Below are 12,069 nucleotides of genomic sequence, written 5' to 3'. Positions count from 1 at the left end.
GGAAATGGGATTAGGTGGTTGCTGTGAGGAGTGAAGGAAATTTTGCCTCAGCTTCCCTCTAGGGACACTTTGCCTTCTGCAGTGTCTGGCATTTTAAAGAGACGTGTTGATTTTTAGGCACTGGGGAAAAAGTGCTTCTTTTGTTTTTAGGACACTGAAAGCTCTTATTTCCCCTTCTTTTATTCCCCAGAGCTTTCACCAACAGCAGGCTAGCCATTATTGACTAGACAAGGCCAACAGGACACATCTTTGGAGAAATCTTGTGGCATTAGCAGCTCTTCCTCCAGGGGAAAATGACTATCGTAATAGGAAGAGATATTCTTTAGTGTTTGGTTCCTAGGAATTGTTATTTTTTTCTCAAGTCAATGGGCTTGTCTCTGTGACAGTATTCAATTCCATAGAATATTTTCAGTTTACAAAATTTACGTATCTAGAGTGCTGTCCATTTCAGGTTAGGCATGGTCAGTATTTACGTGTGTGCCTGTGTCTCTTGGTCTGTTCCTTACTGGGGTGGTGATGATGGGGATAGTACAGGGTGAGGTTGGCGCTCTTGTAGATGGAAGATGGAGCATGACGATGTGGTTTCCAGTAGAGGCCCTTGTGGGTGGTAAGGAAGTGAAAGTAGAAGAAACCAGGATGGTGGGAGTATGATCCCTGCTCTCAGGAATAACCGGAATTGATTTCATTTAGAAAACTGAGTTCTTCCTTCTTGGACAAAATTGGCCTTTCTTCTTAGAACCTTATCTTTGAAAATACATGAGTCTTTGTTTGCAACGGGAGTCACTGAGTACAGTGTCTGTCCTTACTGTGTTTTACTATGAAACTTAAAAAACAACACTACTAGTCGAACAATGCCCTATACCTTGTGCGGTTGTGTGAGTACATGCAGCCTGTTGAAATCCTTGCTTAGCGTATACCAAGTTGATCTTCTGTATATGAAGGTGATTGAAAATGAAACTCGATGAAGGGCGGGATGGGAGAGGGAGTGGGAGAGGGGAGGGTCGTGGGAGGGAGGGAGGTTGGGGGGGGAGCCACAACAATACTAAGGTTGCGCTTTGTAAATTCATATTTATTAAATAAAAAAAAGAACTTAAAAAAAGAAATAAAATTTAAGTGAAAAATAATATTTTAAAGTCTATAAACACATTATAACCAAAGCAAATGCCTTTTGTGCATTGACAAAGATTGGAAGAAAATTACAAGTAATAAAAACATAATTTAATGTTAAAAAAAAAGAAAATACATGAGTCTTTGTTTGAGCATGGTGATAGCTGAGGACAAGGAGGAACGTGCCTTGGCCAGGAGGCGCATCTATAACCATTGGTGGCAGAAGTGGCTGGCTGAAGAGTCACCTGGAGAATGAGCCTGTGTGTCTGGGTTTGGAAGCTGACTCAGACCTGCCAGATCAGGAGGTTGTCGCTGGTGGCTGTACATTAGAGTGACCTGGAGAGCTTCCAAAAGACTCAGTCTCTGACCCTACCTCCAACTAATTAAAGTAGAATTTCTGGGGGTGGAGCCAGAGCAGCAGGGTTGAGTAACAGCTCCCCAGGTGACTGTAATCAGCATCCAGGTTTGCGAGCCTCTGGGGGAGATAATCTCTATTTTCAATGAAGCCTGATGCATTCAGACCTTTTTTTTTTTCTTTGCAAAAATGTTCTAAAATTCTTAATTGACACATAATTATTGTATATAATTATAGAGTCTAGTGTGATAGTTTCATACACATATACAGTGTGTGATAAGCTCCTGATAATTAGCATATTCATCACCTGAAACAGTTATCATTTCTTTGTGTTAGAAACATTCAAAGTCCTTTCTATTAGCTATTTTGAAATACACAATTAAATGTTAATGATAGTTATCCTACTGTGCCACAGAGCATCACAGGTATTTCTCCTTTCCAAATGTGCCCTTGTGCCTGTGAGCCGTCCTCTCTCCATCTTCCTCCCCGCCCTTCACGGCCTCTGAGAACCACTATTCTGCGCCCTTGTGTGAGATCAGCTTTTTCAGCTTCCATCTGTAGCTGAGAGCAGGTAGCATTTGTCTCTCTGAGCCTGAATTACTTCGTTTAGCATAATGTCCTCCAGTTCAATCCATGCCAAGCAAAGGACAGAATTTCACTCCTTTTTATGGTTGAATACTATTCCATTGCGCCTACAAACCGTATTCTCTTTACCCATTCATCTATCAGTGGACACTTCAGTGGATTCTGTGTCTTTGCTGTTGTGAATGGTGCACACCGTCAGCTTTTTACATAGGGCCATCTACCAGCAGAGTCTGAGTGAGCTCACCTTACCTTCAGTATGGCCGTAAATGGCTTCCTGATGGATCCACTTCAAGAACTACCAAAGCACAGGGCCTCAATAGGAGCGTAAAATTAAAATTTAATCACACTATCCTTGGGCATCATATCCCTCCTCCACCTGAAAAATCTTAAAAAGTGTTTTTATTGAAAACATTTTTTTTCGACAGGCAGAGTGGACAGTGAGAGAGAGAGAGACAGAGAGAAAGGTCTTCCTTTGCCGTTGGTTCACCCTCCAATGGCTGCCACGGCCGGCGCGCTGTGGCAGGTGCACTGCGCTGATCCGAAGGCAGGAACCAGGTGCTTCTCCTGGTCTCCCATGGGGTGCAGGGCCCAAGCACTTGGGCCATCCTCTACTGCACTCCCTGGCCACAGCAGAGAGCTGGCCTGGAAGAGGGGCAACCGGGACAGAATCCGGCGCCCCGACTGGGACTAGAACCCTATGTGCCGGCACCGCTAGGTGGAGGATTAGCCTATTGAGCTGCGGCGCCGGCCTATTGAAAACATTTTTAACATACACACCTACAAGAAGCTATGCATATTTCTGGGGTACAATGTGATGTTTTGATACACGTATGCATTGTATTATGTCCAATCTGGATAAATATATCTATTTCTTCAAACATTTTTCATTCCTTTATCTCAAAAACATCCCAAATTTTGTGATCTAGTTTAAAATAGAAAAATACAGACTGCAACAACATTATCTATAGTCACTCTGCTATGCAACAGAGCCCCATAACTTCCTACTCCCATCCTGTTGTAACTTAGTCCCTGCCCATCAGCCTTTCCCCATATCTTCCTCCCCACTTCCCTCTCTTGCCTCTAGTGGTCACCATTATATTTCCAGCTTCAGTGAGATAACATTTTTTTTTTTAAAGACTCTACATGTGAGATCATGGGATACTTATCCTTCCATTCAAAATTCTTTCAAATAAAAATAATGCTTTAATGTAACTAATGTATTTGTAAAACACGCACATGGTTCACAAATACAGAAAGGACCTAACTTTAAAGTCTCTTCTTCATCTTTCTCCTCTACTCACCCACCTCCAAGTCCTTCTTTGGCTGTTCTTTTCCCTCCTGCATGCTGTAACCCTTGTTCTCCACCTGATTTTTTTTTTTTCTGCTGCTATTTGGTCTGTAGGCTCCCTTGTGATGGAGGGGTTGTTATTTGTTCTGATTTGTTGGGCGCCCTTGTTGACTGGCAGGGGCTCACACAGTCTCAATCTTTAGACAGTTGATTTATGTTCCTCGCTTCCCCACCTCCCACATCTTGGAGGCCTTTCTAAGTCAGCACAGAGACCTTCCTTGTACTTTTTAAATAGATGCAACGTATCCCATTATATGGATAATCCATAATTTATGAAACTAGTTCTCCAGTGATGACATTTAGGTTTTTTTTTTTTTTTAACTTAAGGCCATTACAAACAATGCCACCAAGAACAATGTGGTAAATGCACCATTTCAAATGCATAGAAATCCAGCTTTAAAGCTCCCGTAAGTGCTATTTCTTGGTCAAAGGACATTTGCTGGAGTCTGTTTGACTAGCAATGAGAATTTTTGAGGAGATATTCCTTTATCCAGTCTTGCTACACCAGGCAACTCTGTTTCAGTGATTGCAGGAGGTGCAGAATTTCATTTGCTTCTTTCTATGAGTGGCATTGAGAAATTATCAGGTGGAACAGCTGGAAAATTTATGACCGGGGTTTTAGAGAAGATGTGCCTGATGCTGCAGTTCTCTGAGGGCTCTTTTAGATCACTACCTGCATCACCTGGTATTTGTGAAAAATGCAGATCCCGGATCCCATCAGAGTCTTTGAGATGGAGCCTGGTACATTTTTAATGAACTCCCCAGTTGATTCCTCTATACCCCTAGGTGTGAGAGAATCACCACTTTAGGAACTTCGTTGTAGAAAAAAGTCCTGGGAGTTGATCTCGCCCATAAAATTACCATCCCAAGGCCACACTGTTCATTCAGGACATGGTCTGTAGTTGCTGTGAATGTTGTAAGCTCCGCAGTTCCAAGCCAAGACTGAGTCTTGGTATAAGGTTGAAAATAACATTTGGTTTTCGACCCCTAATGTGAAATTTCCAACTTTGTCCTCACATGTGCGTGAGAATGTAAACCACGAGGACCACTGTCCAGGACACTGGAAATAGATGGTCAGACAACCAGTCGCCTGCCTCTTTGTGAAGTCTCTGTTCACGAGGCAGATGAAGCTGGCTTGGGTCCACCCTCCCCAGAGGAAGCAAAGAGCAACTGGAGGTAGTAGCTTGTCTTTTTCCACTGTCGTATTCTTAGGCTAAGAGATCCAAGTTGTACCAAATGAAAAGTCACCTTCTTTTGCTGAAACACAACTTTCTGAGATGTCTAGAAGCCTCTTACAACTCCAGCTTTTCCTGTCTTCATTCAGGGAGAGCAGGAAGATGAGAGAGGCAGCTTACTTGTGCACTGGTTTGTGTAGGATACTGTTGCTGGCGAGTCGAGCTTTGAGTGGCTTCCGTAGGCAAGGCACATAGGAGGGACTATGGTGTGCATACATCCTGGGAGCACAGAACCAGGTCACAGAGACAGAGGAAGACTCTGTGTCAGGAAAAGGATGCAGTAGATGCATGCTTGCCAGAAACCCGGTGTTGTGTATATTGCTTGCTCTCCAGCCTTACCTAGAAGTAGAATGACCATAGCCAAGGCAGGCAGAAAGCAGGACCCAGGGGAACCTACACAATCAATCTCTTGGCAAACACAGCACCTAGATATGTACAATGAATGATATAGAGCTATATCCTCGGTGTATTGATTACGGGACTCCTGTGAATTCTGAATTCTATGGATGCCCAAGTCCTTTATATGAAATGGCATAGTATTTGCCTATAATTGATGCAATCCTCACATATACTTTAAATCATCTCTAGATTATTTGATACCCAATACAATATGCATGTTGTATGAATAGGTGTCATACTATATTGCTTAGGAAATAATGATGAGAAAAAACCCTTGTATGATTAGTACAGAAAAAAGCCTTTTCTGAATATTTTTGATCTGTGGTTGGTTGAATCTATGGAGGCAGAACCTGCAGATTGGAGAGCCAGCTATTCTTGTGTTTGATACAATGCCATGGTGCCTACAGGGTTTTCAAGAGAAATCTTAATAGTCTGCATATTTGATTCTCAGTCAAGTTGTCATTTACGTGTGAAGGCAGTGGAAAGACAGTTTTCAGATATAAAGAGACTCGAGCTAAATCACAAATGAAGAAGTTATTTGAGGCTGCGCCTTGGGAAAAGATCCAAAGTTAGGAACTTAAGGATGGAGAAGCAATTGTTCTGAGAAGTGAGGTGGATATGCAACTAATTAAACATAACACCACGTCCAAATAATTTCTGTGTGTCTTATAGTACATTAAGTGCCAGACATCAAAAGTTATCTGAGAATGCAAGACTACGTGGTGTGAAAAATAGCTTTGATGTCAAATCCCAGCTTGTGCTAACGAAGAATGGCAGGTAGGCAGCTGCAGAGTGAGGATGAGGGAATTTCACTGGATTTATTACCTTTTATATGGAAGACTTCATCAGAAAATGTCGCAGATTTTCTCTGATCACAAAGAAATAAAACTAAAACTTAATAATAAAGGTTATAGAACTCAGGAACTTAAAAGTAAGATACTTTTCTTAATGACCCAGGGACATACTCAACATAGAACTCAATATCGTAGGGGCTGGCGCTGTGGTATGGCAGGTGAATCAGCTGTAGGCAGTGCCAGCATCCCATTTGGAAGTCATTTCTAGTCCTGGCTGCTGCACTTCTGATCCAGCTCCCTGTTAAATGCACCTGGGAGGGTAGTGGAGGATGGCCCAAATGCTTGGGCTCTTGGAACCACATGGGAGACCTAGATGAAGCTCCTGGCTCCTGGCTTTGGCCTAGCCCATTGTGGCCATTTGGGGGAAAGAACTAGCAGATGAATGATCTCTCTCCTCCCTCTCTCTCCATCTCTCCCTCTCTTCCTATAACTCTGATTTTCAAGTAAAATAAATAAATCTCTTTTTTTTTTAAAAGAACTAGATGTTGTAGCCAATTCTCTCCATTGCTGTAAGGCGAGAAAAGGAAATAAAGAACCACACAAATAAGAAAGAAAGAAAAACTGCCCTATTTTCAGATAATATGATTGTCTATGCAGAAAAATCTCAAGGAACAATAATTTTAAAAGCCTCTCTTTTTATAACTAATAAAAGAATTCAGCAAGGTTGCAGGATAGAGGATAAAGAAATAAAAATCAATTGGATTTCTGTTTACTGGAATTTGCAATTGCTGGAAAAAATAACTTCAGAGTAAATATAACAAAACATATATAGTACTTATGTATTTACTTATATATTTAAAACTGTAAAATTCTGATGAAAGAAATCAAAGATCTAAATAAAGGGAGTGACACACTGTGTTCCTGAATCAAAAGACAACATAATAAAGCTCTTCCCAAACTGGTATATGGGTTTAATGCAGTTCCTACCAAAATTCCACAAAATGATTTTGTGGATATAAGCAAGATATTCCATAACATATATGAAAAGAGAAAAGAACTAGAATAACTAAAAGAGCTCCAAAAAAAGAAGAAGTGGGGCCAGTATTGTGGCACAGCAGGTAAAGCTGCTACCTGCAATGCTGGCATCCCTTATGGGCAGCCAATATCTGTCCCAGCTTCTCCACTTCCAATCCAGCTTCCTGCTAATGTGCCTGGGAAAAGCAGTGAAAGATGGTCCAAGTGTTTGAGCCCCTGCACCCATGTGGGATGAAGCTCCTGGCTCCTGGCTCAGCTCTGGCCATCGCAGCCACTGGGGAATGAACCAGCAAATGGAAGACCTTTCACTCTCTGTCTCTCCCCTTTCTCTGTTAACTCTGACTTTATTCAAATAAATAAGTCTTTTTTTTTTTTTAATAAAAAGAAGAACCGAGTAGGAGGAATCCATTTTATATAGCTTTGGCAATCAACTCTGTGTGATGTTGATGGGGGGAAGGGTTAGACACACAGATCAGTAAAACAGAATAGAGAATCCAGAAATAGACCCACACAAGTATGCCCAATTTACTTTTAAGAATTTATTTAATTTATTTGCCGGCGCCGCGGCTCACTAGGCTAATCCTCCACCTTGCGGTGCCGGCACACCGGGTTCTAGTCCTGGTCGGGGCGCCGGATTCTGTCCCAGTTGCCCCTCTTCCAGGCCAGCTCTCTGCTGTGGCCAGGGAGTGCAGTGGAGGATGGCCCAAGTGCTTGGGCCCTGCACCCCATGGGAGACCTGGAGAAGCACCTGGCTCCTGCCATCGGATCAGCGCGGTGTGCTGGCCGCAGCGCGCCAGCCACAGTGGCCATTGGAGGGTGAACCAACGGCAAAGGAAGACCTTTCTCTCTGTCTCTCTCTCTCACTGTCCACTCTGCCTGTCAAAAAAAAAAAAAGAATTTATTTAATTTATTTGAAAGGGGACAGGTAGAGGGAGACGGAGAGAGAAAGGGGGAGGCAGGAGAAGCAGCAGCAGATGTCCAAGTGTTTGGACCCCTGCACCCATGTGGGAGACCCAGATACAGCTCCTGGCTCCTGGCTTCAGATCAGCTAAGCTCTGGCCATTGCGGCCATTTGGGCAGTGAACCAACAGATGGAAGACCTCTCTCTCTCTCTCTCTCTGCCTCTCTTTCAAATAAATAAATAAATCTTTAAAAAGAATTTACTGAAGGGGCCAGGATTGTGGCATAATGCATAAGCTACCGCCTGAAATTCCAGCATCCCATCTGGGCACTGGTTCGAGTCCCAGCTGCTCCACTGTTGATTAGCTCCCTGCTAATGCGCCTGGGAAAGCAGTGAAGATGGCCCAAGTCCTTAGGCCCCTGCTACCCATGTAGGAGACTCGGATGAAGCTCCTGGTTCCTGGCTTCCGCCTGGCCCAGCCACGGCTGTTGCGGCCTTTTGGGGAGCAAACCAGTGGATGGAAGATCTCTATCTTTCCCTTTCTCTCCCTGTAAGTCTGTGTTTCAACTAAATAACTCTTTTTTTAAAATTTATTTGAAATTAGACACAAGAGACAGTGAACTCCCATATCCTGGTTCACTCCACAACTGCCTAGGAGCCAGAAACTCAATCCAGATCTCCCAAGTGGGCAGCAGGAGTCCAGTTACCTCTCAGGGTTTGCATGAGTCAGGATTCAGCAGTCAGAAGCCAGAACTGGGTATAGAACCTGCATACTCTGATGTGGGACATGAGCTTGTTAATCGGCATCTTAACTGCTAAACACTCACCCTCCAATTGTACATTTCTTTAGTAAGCTCTCATGTCAATAAAAACCATTTCCAGCGCAGGCATCTGGCACAGTGCTACTAAAAGGGATGCTCACATCCCATTATCCGAGTTCCTGGTTTGAGTCCCCGTGACACTGCTTCTGATCCAGCTTCCCACCACTCTGCACCCTGGGAGGCTGCCAAGTGATAGCTCAAGTACCTGGGTCCCTGCCACCCATGTGGCAGTTCCCGACTGAGTTCCAGGCTCTGGGGCTTGGCCTGCCCCATCCCTGGCTGTCGCTGCGATTTGGGAGTGAACTAACAGAGGGAACGTTTCTCTCTTCTCTGCTATGGAGAGAACACTGCTGGGACTGTTTGATTGCAAGCTGACAAACTAGGATTATTCAGACTTGGGTAGTTATTTAGGATCCCGTGTGCTGCTTTTAAATGAGTAGCTTTTTACTTTAAAGATTTATTTATTTATACAGAGAGGTAGATGCGAAAAGAGAGGTCTTCCATCTGCTGGTTCACTCCCCAAATGGCCAAAACAGCTGGAACTGGGCCAATCCAAAGCCAGGAGCTTCTTCTGGGTCACCCAGTGGGTGCAGGGGCCCAAGGACTTGGGCCATCTTCTGCTTTCCCAGCCATAGCAGAGAGCTGGATCGGAACTGGAACAGCCAGGACTAGAACCAGCACCCATATGGAATGCCAGCACTGCAGGAGGAGGCTTTACCTGCTATGCTCAGTGCCGCCCAATGAATAAGCTTTTTAAAAGCTTCTCAAGGGCCGGCGCTGTGGCTCACTTGGCTAATCCTCCGCCTTCGGTGCCGGAATCCCATATGGGCGCCGGGTTCTGTCCTGGTTGCTCCTCTTCCAGTCCAGCTCTCTGCTGTGGCCCAGGAGAGCAGGGGAGGATGGCCCAGGTGCTTGGGCGCCTACACCCGTATCGGAGACCAGGAAGAAGCACCTGGCTCCTGGCTTCAGATCGGCATAGCTCCGGCCGTAGCGGCCATTTGGGGGGTGAATCAATGGAAGGAAGACCTTTCTCTCTGTCTCTCCCTCTCACTGTCTCTAACTCTACCTGTCAAATAAATAAATAAAAAATCTTAAAAAAAAAAAAAAAGCATCTCAACGGTGGGCATTTGACACTGGTTAAGATGCCACTTGGCTTCCCATATCCAAATGTCTGGGTTTGAGTTTTGGCTCTGCTCCCAACTCCAGCTTCCTGGGAGGCCGCAGGGGATGGCTCAAGTACTCTGTCTCCTGATGCACACGTGGGAGACCGGCTGCCACCAAGGCTCCAACTTCAGGCTTCAGGCATGGCCCAGCAGCCTTGTTGTGGCCATTTGGGGAGTGAACCAGCAAACGGAAGATCTTTTGTCTTTCAAACAAAATGGAGAATACAACTTTTTAGAACTTCTCAGTTGAATTTTTGTTTTAAAAGACCTGGAAAAGGGCAGAATTAGAGCGAGATTTTGCATCTGCTGCTTCACTCTCAAAATGGCTGCAATGGCCAGGCTGGGCCAGGCCGAAGCCAGGGGCCTGGAACTACCTGGGCAGGACTTGGGCCACCTTCCACTGTCTTCCCAGCACATGGGCAGGGAGCTGGATCGGCAGTGGAGCAGCCACGACCAGAAGCGGCGCTCACCGAGGCTGCCAGTCCCAAGGCGGGGCGGCCTACCCGCCGGCGCCACCACAGCAGCCGCTCAGTGGAAATTTCCAATAGGAGAAACAGCCATGGCTACATGCACAAAGGCACTGCGGGCTCCTCTAGGAGCAGGGACAAGCGCCCTCCAGGCTTCAGAGCCCACCGCTACTTCCAGAGACTGACAACCCTGATCCTGCCTAACTCCATCAGCGCCACGGGCATCACTTTTTTTTTTTTTTTTTTTTTTTGACAGGCAGAGTGGACAGTGAGAGAGAGAGACAGAGAGAAAGGTCTTCCTTTGCCGTTGGTTTACCCTCCAGTGGCCGCTGCGGCCAGCGCTCCGCGCTGATCCGATGGCAGGAACCAGGTGCTTATCCTGGTCTCCCATGGGGTGCAGGGCCCAAGCACCTGGGCCATCCTCCACTGCACTCCCTGGCCACAGCAGAGAGCTGGCCTGGAAGAGGGGCAACTGGGACAGAATCCGGCGCCCCGACCGGGACTAGAACCCGGTGTGCCGGCGCCGCAAGGTGGAGGATTAGTCTATTGAGGCACAGCGCCGGCCATGCTTATTCATAATTTTCAATATTAATAAGCCTGCGGGCTCTTGCCACATATTCAGAGAAGAATTCTGAATACTGGCTCAAATAGACCAGATAACATGGTAAGTTTTTAAGCTTTTTATTCAGTGAGAATAATGTGCAGGAGAGTGAGGGCTTTATTTAGAGGAGAAAGAGAAGTCTAGAAGACAAATTGGGTCCATACCAGGCAGAGCAGACCAGCAGCAAGCGTACAGGCAGGAGAGCAGAGAGCCAAGGCCAAGGGCAACAAGGCGAACAAGGGCAAACTAGGGAGGGGCCTGCTGTGTCCCAAAGGGGAGTGGTTACATAGTCTGATTGGCAGGCGGGCACACAGGTGGGGTCAGGTAGGGGCTTGAGCTCACCCAGGGCATGGTGAAGGCATGGTCTTCCAGCTCACAAATCGAATCGATTTTTATCCTATCTGCCTGCTTACACTAAAATCTCTCCAACCAGTGAGAGGGGAAACAACAAGGTAAAAGGCAAACAATTCCCTCCTTAAAGGATGTGACCCGGAAGCACTTACCTCCTTCAAAGAGAGAAGAGGGTCTGAGGGCATGCAGTGAGGGACTTGGGTGTCTACAGGTCAGTTAGAGGGGAAGCAACCAACAGAGCTGTGACCACAGAAGGGGCAAGGAGGAGTGGAATAACCGTACGGTGTGGAGAGGGAAAACTCAGAAATAATGACAGATGCCAAGGCCAGCCTAGTTCTGGGTGTTTCCGGAGGTCATCACCCAAAAGGCTCAGAGCAGACAGAGGCCATGATAATGTGAAACAACGTCATTGTTCCTGAGGTTACAGACGGCATCCTAGGCATGGGGCAGGGACACCTGTGCGCTTCCTGCTTCTGCACCTGCGGCCCAGGTAGCTGGAATGCATCAGGTAAGACAGCTGCTGTGAGCACTAGCTGGGCTCTGAAACAATCTAATTTTTTCCATGCGTGAGGACACCCCTCTTATTCGGGGCTGGGGAGCAGGCCATCACAAGTGGGAAGTCAGGTGAGAATCTCCCAGAAGGGATTCCTAGGGGCAGCTTTACTCGGATTAACGACAAAACTGTAGCTCTTCCACGGAGAAAGACCGGTCACATAACTACCGGGACATCTGAACCACCCGTTTAACCCTTAACCCGTTACAGGGAGCAGGGCCGGGAGGCAGGTTCTGCTCTTGGCTCTGGCGCTGACGAGCGGCGTGGGTCTGTTTCCCGGTGTCCTCACTGGCAAAGCCACAGTGTACGCTGATGGACTTCAGCTCGGAGCACTCACTCCTGGCCAGGTAACGC

At 46.1% G+C, this 12,069-nt stretch overlaps 1 long non-coding RNA gene across 1 annotated transcript in view; it reads right to left on the bottom strand.

Annotated features, from left to right (window-relative positions):
* Positions 1-12,069, bottom strand: part of LOC149120833 (uncharacterized) — a 91,596-nt gene that overhangs the window by 24,941 nt on the left and 54,586 nt on the right. The gene's annotated exons all lie outside the window — the stretch shown is intronic.

Source organism: Oryctolagus cuniculus, chromosome 18 (assembly GCF_051225735.1).
Source record: "Oryctolagus cuniculus isolate XC-2025 breed Fujian yellow rabbit chromosome 18, ASM5122573v1, whole genome shotgun sequence".
Taxonomy (NCBI): domain Eukaryota; kingdom Metazoa; phylum Chordata; class Mammalia; order Lagomorpha; family Leporidae; genus Oryctolagus; species Oryctolagus cuniculus.
This window is presented reverse-complemented; position numbering and strand designations above follow the sequence as displayed.